Raw genomic sequence first — 12,761 nt, forward strand, 5'->3', positions numbered from 1 at the left:
GAAGGTCGATGATGACGATGGCGATGATTTCCCCTCTCCGGAGCCCAGAACGGACTCCAGATCTGCCCTCCAGATGAAGAACAGGAGGTGGCGGCGCCTCCGTATCGTAAAACGCGATGAACTCTTCTCCTTGATTTTTTTCCAGGGGAAACAGACTAAATAGAGGTGGATTTTGAGGCGGTGGAGTATTGTGGGCCCCACACGCCTGCCAGGCGCAGCTAGGGGGGCCCGCGCCTGGTGGGCTTGTGGGCTCCATGCTCCACTTCCTCCACTGATTCTTGCACCAGTATTTTTTATATACTCCACAAAAATTCTCCGTAAATTTTCAGGTCATTCCGAGAACTTTTATTTCTGCGCAAAAACAACACCATGGCAATTCTGCTGAAAACAGCGGTAGTCCAGTTAGTTCCATTCAAATCATGCAATTTAGAGTCCAAAACAAGGGCAAAAGAGTTTGGAAAAGTAGATACGATGGAGACGTATCACTTTCCTATGGACTCAAAAGTGATTTCTAACAAATATAAAATGAAGAGTCTTCTTAGCTTGAAGCTTGAGCCAATATTATTGCTTTCTTGCATCCAGGGGTATCTCCACATAAATCTTAAGCTATAGCATCTTTTGAACTTTTTTTAAATACACTTGGAAACACATTAGTCCAATGATGCATAAGTTGTGATCAATTATCAAAACCACCCTAGGGAGCAATTGTGCTTTCAGTCTCTTCTTTGGCCAAGATCTCCCAAACCTTGGCGCCTGATGTATCCCCGTCGACCATCACCTCCTCCATAGTGGTTGGCGGGGCTTGATGGGATGTCACCTCGGCGAACTCGTCCGAGGTCCGGGGAGGGGTGTTGTGAGAAGCGTTCCCACTCTCGGCTAGTTCGGCGGGCAGCGAGTCCATCACTGACACCCGATCTGTCGGAAGATCACGAATTGGGTTGTGATAGAAAAAATCTCGGTCCTCATTACTGATAAACATTGGAATACATCTCTTCAAACTAAGGAGTATAGTCCGTACCTGTGGGCCAGGGCCTTGACCCTAAGTGTTCGGCGGGGGGCTGCCCTGATCTCTTCGTCAGAGTCCGGGCACGCATCGAGACGGGCGACCTTGCGCTTTGAGGGTTTCTTCGGAGCCCGGGGAGGTAGCCCCTCCTCGACCCCCTCTGATGCCACCCTATTCCTCGCCTGGAGAGAGTCTTTATCTTCCTCATCGTCTGCTTCCTCCCCATCGTGGGTAGAGAGGCATGGGTGTCCTCAGATTTTGTATCCGGAGGACCCCTTGAATGGAGACCCCCGCGGGTCTCCTTCTTCTTGTTGTCCGGCACCACATACGGCGAATATACTAGCATCTGCTCGAGCAGAGGATTCTGGGGTTCCTCGGGTAGGGAAGCTAGGCCTTCTATGTTCTTGGCCACTTCCAACCACTCATGCGAAAGAGCAAGGATAATAAGATCTTTAGCAAAAAGAAAGCTCCTAGTGTATAAAAGAGCTCAGACGTACCTCTACTAGGGGAGTATTGTAGTCTAGGCCGACAATTCCTGTTGCGGTTTAAGCAGCACCCTCCACGGGTCTTCTTCCTCACCCAACTACTCCTGCTGCGGTTTAAGCAGCACCGGCCACGGGTCTAAAATGGGTAGTGCGGTAAAACTCGAGCACCGTCAAAGGCTCGTCGGCCTTGTGATACCACATCGGGTTGTCCCGATGCTGGCAGGGAAGGATATGGCGATGGAGCGCGGCCTGAACCACATTGGCATGTCAGATATTGGACTCCACCATTTGTGTGATGCGGTTTTGCAGTTGGTGCATGTCCGAAGACGAGCCCCACTCCAGGCCTATAGCGACGTGTTTTTTGGTAGATAATTTCCAAAAAACAGGTCTCTGTGTTTACCAGCCCCAGGATTGCTGTTAGCTGGTAGACACTTACTTGATAAAGAATATCCAAGCAAAATACAAAATCTGGGTTACAAGACCATGAAGGTCTATTGGGTTGAACAAAAGTCTGAAGTTGACGGTGGAAGCGACTCGAGGAATCTCCGGTGCCCATGGGACTCCATTCCCACAGGAACAGCTGACCTGGATAAATTCCTATCTCATGAGCCTGCTATCCTTGACTTCTAGGTTCCGGGGTTGACGGCATGGTGCTCCTCTCCAAAAGCAGTCTGGCCAAGACAATAGCCAGGGACAAGCCAGTGAGTACATCAAATGTACTCGCAAACATCAAGAAAACAAATTAGTTAAAGCAGGTGAGATGCATGCAAATTTCCACTAACAATTATATCATGCCATTAGAGTTCAAATCATGTTTGCATTTATGCAGATACGCTATTTTCCCACCAATGTTGTATAAGTAAGAAAGGAAGGTAATACTGAAGGAGTAATAATATGCACGCCGCACTCGGGCGTCTGAGCGACACCATAGAAATGGCTTATAAGAAATAATATTAAGCATGCCTCAGTCGGGCGTCTGAGCGACACCACAGAGAAGGCTTATAAGAAATAATAATAGGCATGCCTGAGTCGGGCGTCTAAGCGACACCACAGAAAGGCCTTATAAGAAATAATAATAAGTGAAAAATATCCAGGAGGTAGAACCGTCCGAGGGATATTCAACAAACATGATCATAGGGGTTAGTCCACAATAATAATAATAGTATGGTCATCCACCACATTTCGAGATTAGTCTCATGATTTCTATAACATCCTCCGAAGACCGACACTTAGACCGGTACTTGACTAGTCAACCAGTCGTCCTTGACCGTGGACACGGCTACTCGAATAGTTTTGACTCTACAGAGGGGGTACTCTTTACCCACAACTCACGGGTTCCAATAGTGACTCGGACTAAACCCGCGAACGGTATTTTACAAGCAGACTCTCAAAACCAACACACACCGATTTTTCCTCTGGGAAGCCCGGCTTCACCCAGACTACGCTGCCAAGGCAAAACCATAAGACGGGGAGGCTCCGACCTCGACTAGCATGGGATCAAAATTAATATTGCGCGCTCATGAGGAGTGCCCTCCCTACCGGTCCCAGACCGGAAACACCCATGCCCCCTGACCGGATTACTGGATTTTGTCCAGGGCCCTGGATACCTTCATATCGGCCCCTCTACTTGGTGTGTGACTTATAATAGGCCTATGACTGACTACATCGAACTCATTATCCAAGAAAATGTGGTAGCACGAAGGGTAAGGTGACACACACACGCAAGACTCGATCTACGGTCGACTTAGGAGGTTTAATATTTTTCCTGCAAGGATTAGTACCACACCATCTTGCTGAAGAGATTATCTCCGGGTTACTACCATCACAGACTCACATGCCTTCACTAACCACTCCCATCCCACGAGGTGTCAGCCTATGGTCTCTTTTCCACCAGACACACCTTACACCCAGGTTGTCCAGACCAATGTAGCATACGAAGTGTGAGGCAGTAACCACTCACCACTTGACTTCCACAAACTTAGCAACAATAATACCCATCGCATGCTATTATTCAAGGTATTATTTCATGCGAGATAACCAAAAATCACGCAATACATGCAGAACCACAATCATCACACAACTTTATGCAAGTTTGGATTCAAGATGCTTACCTTAGGGTTTGACAAGGGTGATGTGTACCCCACATCTTGGAGTAAGTATTCTCTCTTAAAAATCCTATTTTGAAAAATATTTGAATCAACACACGAACATAAAACAACACACAAAAGTTGTTTGAATAATTTTGAAATAAATATTAAAATAAACTAGATGAAATTCTAAACTGGTAGGAAAAGAATCAATTGGTTTGGAGTTGTATTTTAAAAGTTAGAGTCAGACAAACCTTCTGGTCAACTCTGTTTTTTTAAAACCAATATAAAAGAAAACATACCGGTCTAATTACGCTTTACTAAGAGGGAAAACGCACCAGGGAGGACTACGCCACTCGGGGCTATGGCTCGCTTACCGACAGGCGGGGCCCGCGTGTCAGGTTCTTATCCTTTCTCCTGTGCACAGGGAAATAGGGGCAGGACGAGGGCTCCGGTGAAGTTCCTCGGTGCTAGGAGGCCTCGCTCCTCGAGCTGAGCATGCCGGCAAGTTCTGGGGTGAGAACCCCATCCTCAGGAGACACATGAGGCGCGGAGAGGCTCGGGGGCGAGTGCCCTTTCTTCCACGGCGGACAAGGATACTCCGGCGATCCCAACTCCGGCCTATGGCGCTTAGGGCTTGAGGCCGCACTAGGAATGGGTTCCACGGGCCTTGGAGGGGCTAGCAAAGACCATGTGGAGAAGAGAGGGGCTTAGGGTTGCCAGAATTTAGCCGAAAATGGCTGGTGTCGCTGCGGTCAGAGGTGAGCACAAGGAGCAACTCCGGCAAAATTGATGCGAGGGGGAGGGGGCTAAGGGTCAGGGGAGGCTATTGATGAGCTCAGAGGGCTTCGGGGGCCTTATTTAGCCGGTATAGGTCGGTTCTGCGGCGGCCTCCAGATAAGAACGCTGGAGACAGAGTTTCAGGCGTATAGCGGCGACAGCAGGGGGAAGGAGGGGCAGCAGGGCAGCGCGACAGTGATACGTCCATTTTGCATCATGCTTTCATGTTGATATTTATTTCTTTATGGGCTGTTATAATACTTTGTGGTACCATATTTATGCCTTTTCTCTCTTATTTTGCAAGGTTTATTTGAAGAGGGAGAATTCAGGCAGCTGGAATTCTGGACTGGAAAAGGAGAAAATCTTCGTCCACTATTCTGCATATCTCCAAATGCCTTGGAAATTTACGTGGAATTTTTTGTGATTATATAAAAAATACTTGGATGAAGAAGTACCAGAGGAGAGCTACCAGGGCGCCACAAGCCTGGTAGCCGCCACCACCCCTGGTGGCTGCTAGCAAGCTTGTGGGCTCCCTGACGGTCCACTGGCCCCTCTCTTTTGCTATATGAAGGGTTTCGTTCGAGAAAAAAATCAATCGGGAGCTTTTTTGTGGTTTCGCGGCCGCCACGAGGCGGAATTTGAGCAGATCCAATCTAGAGCTCTGGCAGGACGATCCTGTCGGGGAAACTTCCCTCCCAGAGGGGGAAATCGTCGCCATCGTCATCACCAACACTCATCTCGTCGGAGGGGAGACATCTTCATCAACATCTTCATCAGCACCATCTCCTCTCCAATCCCTAGTTCATCTCTTGTAACCAATCTTCATCTCGCGACTCCGATTGGTACTTGTAAGGTTGCTAGTAGTGTTGATTACTATTTGTAGTTGATGCAAGTTGGATTACTTGGTGGAAGAATTTATGTTCAGATCCTTAATGCTATTCATTACACCTCTGATCATGATTACGATTATGCTTTGTGAGTAGTTACTTTTGTTCCTGAGGACATGGGATAAGTCATGTCAATAATAGTCATGTGAATTTGATATTCGTTCGGTATTTCGATATGATGTATGTTGTCTTTTCCTCTAGTGGTGTTATGTGAACGTCGACTACATAACACTTCACCATATTTGGGCCTAGAGGAAGGCGTTGGGGAGTAGTAAGTAGATGATGGGTTGCTGGAGTGACAGAAGCTTAAACCCCAGTCTATGCGTTGCTTCGTAAGGGGCTGATTTGGATCCACTAGTTTAATGCTATGGTTAGACGTTGTCTTAATTCCTCTTTTGTATATGCGTATGCTTGCGAGAGGGGTTAATCATAAGTGGGATGCTTTTCCAAGTAAGGGCAGTACCCAAGCGCCGGTCCACCCACATATCAAACTATCAAAGTAAAGAACGCGAATCACATGAACATGATGAAACTAGCATGACAGAAATTCCCGTGTGTCCTCGGGAGCGTTTTTCCTCCTATAAGACTTTGTTCAGGCTTGTCCCTTGCTGCAAAAGGGATTCGGCCACTTGCTGCACCATTTCTACTACTTACTTGTTATTTTTTGCTTGCTACATTTCACCTCGCTACACAATCACTTGTTACCGCTACTTTTAGTGCTTGCAGTTATTACCTTGTTGAAAACCGTTTATCAGAGCCTTCTGCTCCTCGTTGGGTTCGACACTCTTACTTATCAAAAGGACTACGATTGATCCCCTATACTTGTGGGTCATCAAGACTCTTTTCTGGCGCCGTTGCCGGGGAGTGAAGTGCCTTTGGTACGTGGAAATTGGTAAGGAAACATTTATATATTGTGCTGAAATTTATTGTCACTTGTCACTATGAAACTGTTCCTTTGAGGAGGTTGTTCGGGATATCTTCACCACAAACGAAAACACGAGGAGTTGTTCCTCAACCTAAGGTACCTACTGAAAATATCTTTTATGAAATTCCTTCGGGTATGCTTGAGAAACTTCAGGAGATGGATCTTCACATCCAGACTTGCATCTATTCTATGTAGATGAAGTTTGTGGTTTATTTAAGCTTGCAGGTTTGCCCGAGGATGAGGTAAAGAAGAAAGTCTTTCCTTTATCTTTGAAGGGTAAGGCGTTGACATGGTATGGCCTATGTGATGATACTGGATCATGGGACTACAATCGGTTGAAATTGGAATTTCATCAAAAGTTCTATCCTATGCATTTAGTACATCGTGATCGAAATTATATTCATGCCCCAATCATGAGCTCTCGAGAGAAATTATCACTCAAAACTTTTATGCTCGGCCTTCTCATGAAGATCGTACCATGCTTGACACTTCTTGTACCGGTTCTTTTATGAAGAAGGATATTGACCACAAGTGGAATTTATTGGAAAGAATCAAACGCAACTCTGAAGATTGGGAGCTGGAGGAAGGTAAGGAGTCAGGTATGAATTTCCAGTTTGATTGCGTTAAATATTTTGTTGAGACAAATACTTCTAGAGATTTTAGCGCTAAGTATGGACTTGACTCTGAGATAGTAGCTTCTCTATGCGAATCTTTTGCCTCTCATGTTGATCTTCCCAAAGAGAAGTGGTTTAAATATCATCCTCCTGTAGAAAGAAACATAGCCAAAACCAATCTAGTTGAGGAGAAAGTCATTGCTTTTAGTGATCCTGTTGTTCTTTGTGATTATACAGAGAAACCACCATACCCTGCTAGGATAAAGGATTATTCTAAAGGTCCAACTGTGATACGCAGGGGTTACATTAGACCACTTGCACCCCCTGAGGATATTAGAGTTGAAACTAGTGTTGCTATTATCAAAGATCTCTTAGCCGAAGACATAGACGGGGATGTTCTCAAATTCTATGACGACTGCACTAGAATTTCTAAACATCACGTGAAAGACAAATACGGACCTGTAGTTGGCCTGTCCATTGTTTCTGTCAAGATAGGAGATCACTGCTACCATGGTTTATGTGATATGGGTGCTATTGTTAGTGCAATACCCCGTTCCCTATATGATGAAATCAAAGATGAGATTGAACCTACTGAGTTAGAACCCATTGATGTCACTATTACGCTAGCTAATAGAGACACTATCTGCCCTTTGGGAATTGTGAGAGACGTAGAAGTCCTGTGTGGTAAGACGAATTATCCTACTGATTTCCTCGTCCTTGGTACTGCACAAGATAGCTTTTGTCCCTTCATATTCGGTAGACCCTTTCTCAACACTGTCAATGCTCACATTGATTGCATTAAGCAGACCGTCACTGTTAGTTTCAAGGGTGTGTCTCATGAATTTAACTTCTCCAAGATTGGAAGACAACCCCATGAAAAAGAGTCATCTGGTAGGGATGAAATCATTGCTCTTGCCTCTATTGCCGTACCTCCTACGAATCCTTTAGAGCAATATTTGCTTGAGCATGAAAATGATATGCATATGGATGAAAGAGATGAGATAGATAAAATTGTCTTAGAACAATATCCTATTCTCAAGATTAATCTGCCTGTTGAACTGCTTGGGGATCCTCCCCCACCGAAGGGTGATCTTGTGTTCGAGCTTAAACAGTTGCCTGATACTCTTTAGTATGCCTATCTTGATGAGAAGGAGATATATCCTGTTATTATTAGTGCTCTCCTCTTAGATCATGAAGAGAAGAAGTTACTAAAAACTCTGAGGAAGCATCGTGCTGCTATTGGATATACTCTTGATGATCTTAAGGGTATTAGTCCCACTCTATGCCAACACAAGATTAAAACTGATCCTGACTTCAAACCAGTTGCTGATCATCAAAGGAGATTGAATCTTAAGATGAAAGAGGTCATTAGAAAAGAAATATTAAAGCTTCTGGAAGCAGGAATCATTTATCATTTGTCCAGTACATTGCATACCTAAGAAGGGAGGTATCACCGTCGTTCCTAATGATAAGGATGAATTAATCCCACAGAGGATTATTACTGGCTATAAGATGGTGACAGACTTCCGGAAACTGAACAAGGCAACCAGGAAAGACCATTATCCTTTGCCGTTTATCGACCAAATGCTAGAAAGGCTATCCAAACACACACACTTATGCTTTCTAGACGGTTATTCACGTTTCTTGCAAATACCTGTTGCACAATCTGATCAGGAGAAAACCACTTTCACCTGCCCCTTCGGTACCTTTGCTTATAGACGTATGCCTTTTCGCTTATGCAATGCACGTGCCACCTTTCAAAGATGTATGATGGCTATATTCTCTGACTTTTGTGAAAATATTGTCGAGGTTTTCATGGATGACTTCTCCGTTTACGGGTCTTCCTTTGATGATTGCCTCAGCAACCTTGGTCGAGTCTTACAGAGATGCGACCTCGTCTTGAATTGGGAGAAGTGCCACTTTATGGTTAATGAAGGCATCGTCTTAGGACAAAAAATCTCTAAAAGAGGCATTGAAGTTGATAAGCCTAAGGTTGATGCAATTGAGAAAATGCCTTGCCCCACATATATCAGAGGTATACGAAGTTTCCTAGGTCATGCTGGTTTCTATAGAAGGTTCATTAAAGACTTCTCTAAGATTTCTAGGCCTCTTACCAACCTCTTGCAGAAGGATGTTCCTTTTGTTTTTGATGAGGATTGTGAGGAAGCTTTCGAAATACTTAAGAAGGCTTTGATAACCGCACCTATTGTTCAACCACCTGACTAGAACTTTCCCTTTGAAATCATGTGCGACACGAGTGATTACGATGTTGGTGCTGTTCTAGGACAAAGAGTTGACAAGAAGTTGAATGTTATTCACTATGCTAGTAAAACTTTAGACAGTGCCCAAAGAAACTATGCCACTATGGAGAAGGAGTTTTTAGCAGTCGTGTTTGCATGTGAAAAGTTCATATCTTACATAGTTGACTCCAAAGTCACTATTCACTCTGATCATGCTGCTATTAAGTACCTTATGGAGAAGAAGGACGCTAACCCTAGGCTAATCAGATGGGTTCTCCTGCTACAGGAATTTGATTTGCAGATCGTTGACCGAAAGGGTGCTGATAACCCTATAGCAGATAACTTGTCCAGGCTAGAGAATGTCCTTGATGACCCACGACCTATTGATGACAGCTTTCCTGATGAGCAATTAAATGTCATCTGCACTTCATATAGTGCACCGTGGTATGCTGATTATGCAAACTATACCGTAGCCAAATACATACCACCCAGTTTCACCTATCAGCAAAATAAGAAATTCTTCATTGATTTGAGACACTACTTTTGGGATGATCCTCACCTTTATAACAAAGGAGTAGATGGTTTTATTAGACATTGTGTGCCTGAACATGAACATGGACAGATCTTGCAGAAGTGTCATTCCGAAGCCCACGGAGGACACCATGCTGGAGATAGGACTGCCCATAAGGTATTGCAATCAGGTTTCTATTGGCCCACTCTCTTCAAGGATGCCCGTAAGTTTGTCTTGTCTTGTGACGAATGCCAAAGAATAGGGAACATTAGTAAGCGTCAGGAAATGCCTATGAACTATTCACTTGTCATTGAACCATTTGATGTCTGGGGATTTGATTATATGGGACCCTTTCCGAGTTCCAATGGGTACACTCAGATCTTAGTTGCTGTGGATTACGTCACCAAGTGGGTAGAGTCTATTCCCACTAAAAATGCCGATCACCACACCTCTATTAAGATGCTTAAAGAAGTCATTTTCCCAAGATTTGGAGTCCCTAGATATCTGATGACTAATGGCGGTTCACACTTCATTCATGGTGTTTTCCGCAAGATGCTCGCTAAGTATGATGTCAACCATAGAGTTGCATCTCCTTACCATCCTCAGTCTATTGGTCAAGTGGAGTTGAGTAATAGGGAGATCAAGTTGATCCTACAAAAGACCGTCAATAGATCTCGAAAGAATTGGTCTAGTAAACTTGACGATGCACTATGGGCTTATAGGACTGCCTATAAGAATTCCATGGGCATGTCGCCGTATAAAATGGTTTACGGTAAGGCCTGTCATTTACCTCTTGAGCTGGAACACAAAGCTTATTGGGCAATCAAAGAGCTCAACTTTGATTTCAAACTTGCTGGTGAGAAGCGGTTGTTTGATATCAGCTCATTAGATGAATGGAGGGCCCATACATATGAGAATGCCAAGTTGTTTAAGGAAAAGGTTAAGAGATGGCACGACAAACGAATACAGAAACGAGAGTTCAATGTAGGTGATTATGTCCTGCTATACAATTCTCGTTTGAGATTCTTCGCAGGCAAGCTTCTCTCTAAATGGGAAGGTCCCTATGTTGTCGAGGAAGTATATCGTTCCGGTGCCATCAAAATTAACAACACGGAAGGCAATTTTCCTAGAGTGGTAAACGGGCAAAGAATTAAGCATTATATCTACGGTACTCCCATAAATGTTGAGACCAATATCATCAATGTCATAACTCCAGAGGAGTACATAAGGGATGTTTATCACCCTGTTTCAGACCCAGAAAATGAAGAGGTGTTTGTTTTGGTAAGTAATTGCACTCCGAAACTTTTCCAATAGGAAATTTCCTCCATTTTGGAATTTTTGGAAAATTAGAAAAATAAAAAGCAGTCAGGGGAGCGCACGAGGCGGCCACAAGCTTGGAAGCCGCCCCTACCCCCTGGTGGTGGCTAGGGGGCTTGTGGGCACCTCGTGTGCCTCCCGGACTCCGTTTTCTTGCGAAGCACTCCTTCTGGTCCAGAAAAAATCAATATATATTCGCCCGAAGGTTTTGATCTCCGTATCGCACAGTTCTCCTGTGTTTTCGTTTCAAGCCTGTTTCTGAGGCAGATCTAGATCATCATGACTCCCCCAAACGCTCCTAAGGACAAGATCTTCGAGAAGGTCATCAATCCCTACCTCACGGAAGTGCTGAAACACCCTCAATCTATCAAGATGAGCGAGGGGATGTTGCACATCCGTGATGTTGAGGGGCCTAAGAAGACCGTAAGCGTGGAGACAAGGCTCGAAGCAATGGAGCAACAAGTCTTCAAGTGCCAAGGGATGGTGGAGCGTGGACCCAACGCCAACCACATGATGATCACGGAGTTCACCAGCAATCACAAGATGGATGCCATTGATATTGGGAAACACCTCTCCAGGCTCTATGACAGGGTTGATCAACTTCAGGGCCAGATCTATGACCTGCAGAACCAAAACTGTGAGTATGAGTATAGATTTAAATCAATAAGGTTGGCTGCAGATTTGAGGATTCCGGCGACTCGTTCATCCTGCCTTGATGGAGCACCTATGCCTTGGAAGACAGAGGATCAGACCACTACAACAACACCACCACCATCACCACCAAAGGAAGACAACTAAGCATTGGTATGGGCAATCCCCTTGGCTTCTGCCAAGCTTGGGGGTGTTGCCTTGGTATCGTATCACCTTTATATCTTTTCCTTTTACCTTTGTTTTAGTTCTTTCCTTTTCAGTTTTTATTTCTTCTCTTAGTGCAATAAGTCTTTAGTGTTTAGTTTGAGTCTTTTCCTTTTGTCTCTCCCCCTTTGTATTCGAGCTTATGAGCTATATAATAAAGAGTATCTTAGTCAAGGGCTTTGCTTTGTGTCGTGATCAAAAGTATGAAAAGAACGATAGCATGAAAGATCATGATATGATCTTATGGAAAGTGATAGCTTCACATATGACACGTATGATGATTGAAATTTGTTGAGAATAAATCAACATAGACCTCAGTCATTGCTGCAATTAATAAGAAGTAATAAGGAAAGAGAAGTTCACATATAAATATATCATCTTAGACACTTTCCATAATTGTGTGCACTCACCAAACTATTATATGCTTAGGAGTAGATATTGGACAAGGAAGACAACATAATGAATTGTGTTTGCTTGGTTCCAAACAATGTTATACGATTAGAGATCCCTTAGCATGTGACGATTGCTTCCACCTCATATTAGCCAAAAATCCCGCACCAAGTAGAGGTGCTAGTTGTGCATCCATAAACCTTCAACCCAGTTTTGCCATGAGAGTCCACCATACCTACCTATGGATTGAGTAAGATCCTTCAAGTAAGTTGTCATCGGTGCAAGCAATAAAAATTGCTCTCTAATATGTATGATTTATTCGTGTGTGGAAAATAAGCTTTGTACGAACCTGTGATGAGGAATACATAAAAGCGACAGGCTGCATAATAAATTTCTTTATCACAGGAGGGAATATAAAGTGACGTTCCTCCGCACTAAGAGGACACGCATTCAAACCTCAAAAGCGCATGACAACCTCAGCTTCCCTCTGCGAAGGGCCTATCTTGTATCTTTACTTTTTTCCCTTGTAAGAGTCGTGGTCATCTTCACCAATTCCCTATTTTGCCTTTGTCTTGGATACCGTCACATGCTTGGGAAAGATCTATATTCATATATCAACTTGGAGTTCAGTACTTATGCATTATTATTGTTGACTTTACCCTTGAGG

The sequence above is a fragment of the Hordeum vulgare genome, chromosome 6H, assembly GCF_904849725.1.
Source record: "Hordeum vulgare subsp. vulgare chromosome 6H, MorexV3_pseudomolecules_assembly, whole genome shotgun sequence".
In the NCBI taxonomy this organism is placed as follows: Eukaryota; Viridiplantae; Streptophyta; class Magnoliopsida; order Poales; family Poaceae; genus Hordeum; species Hordeum vulgare.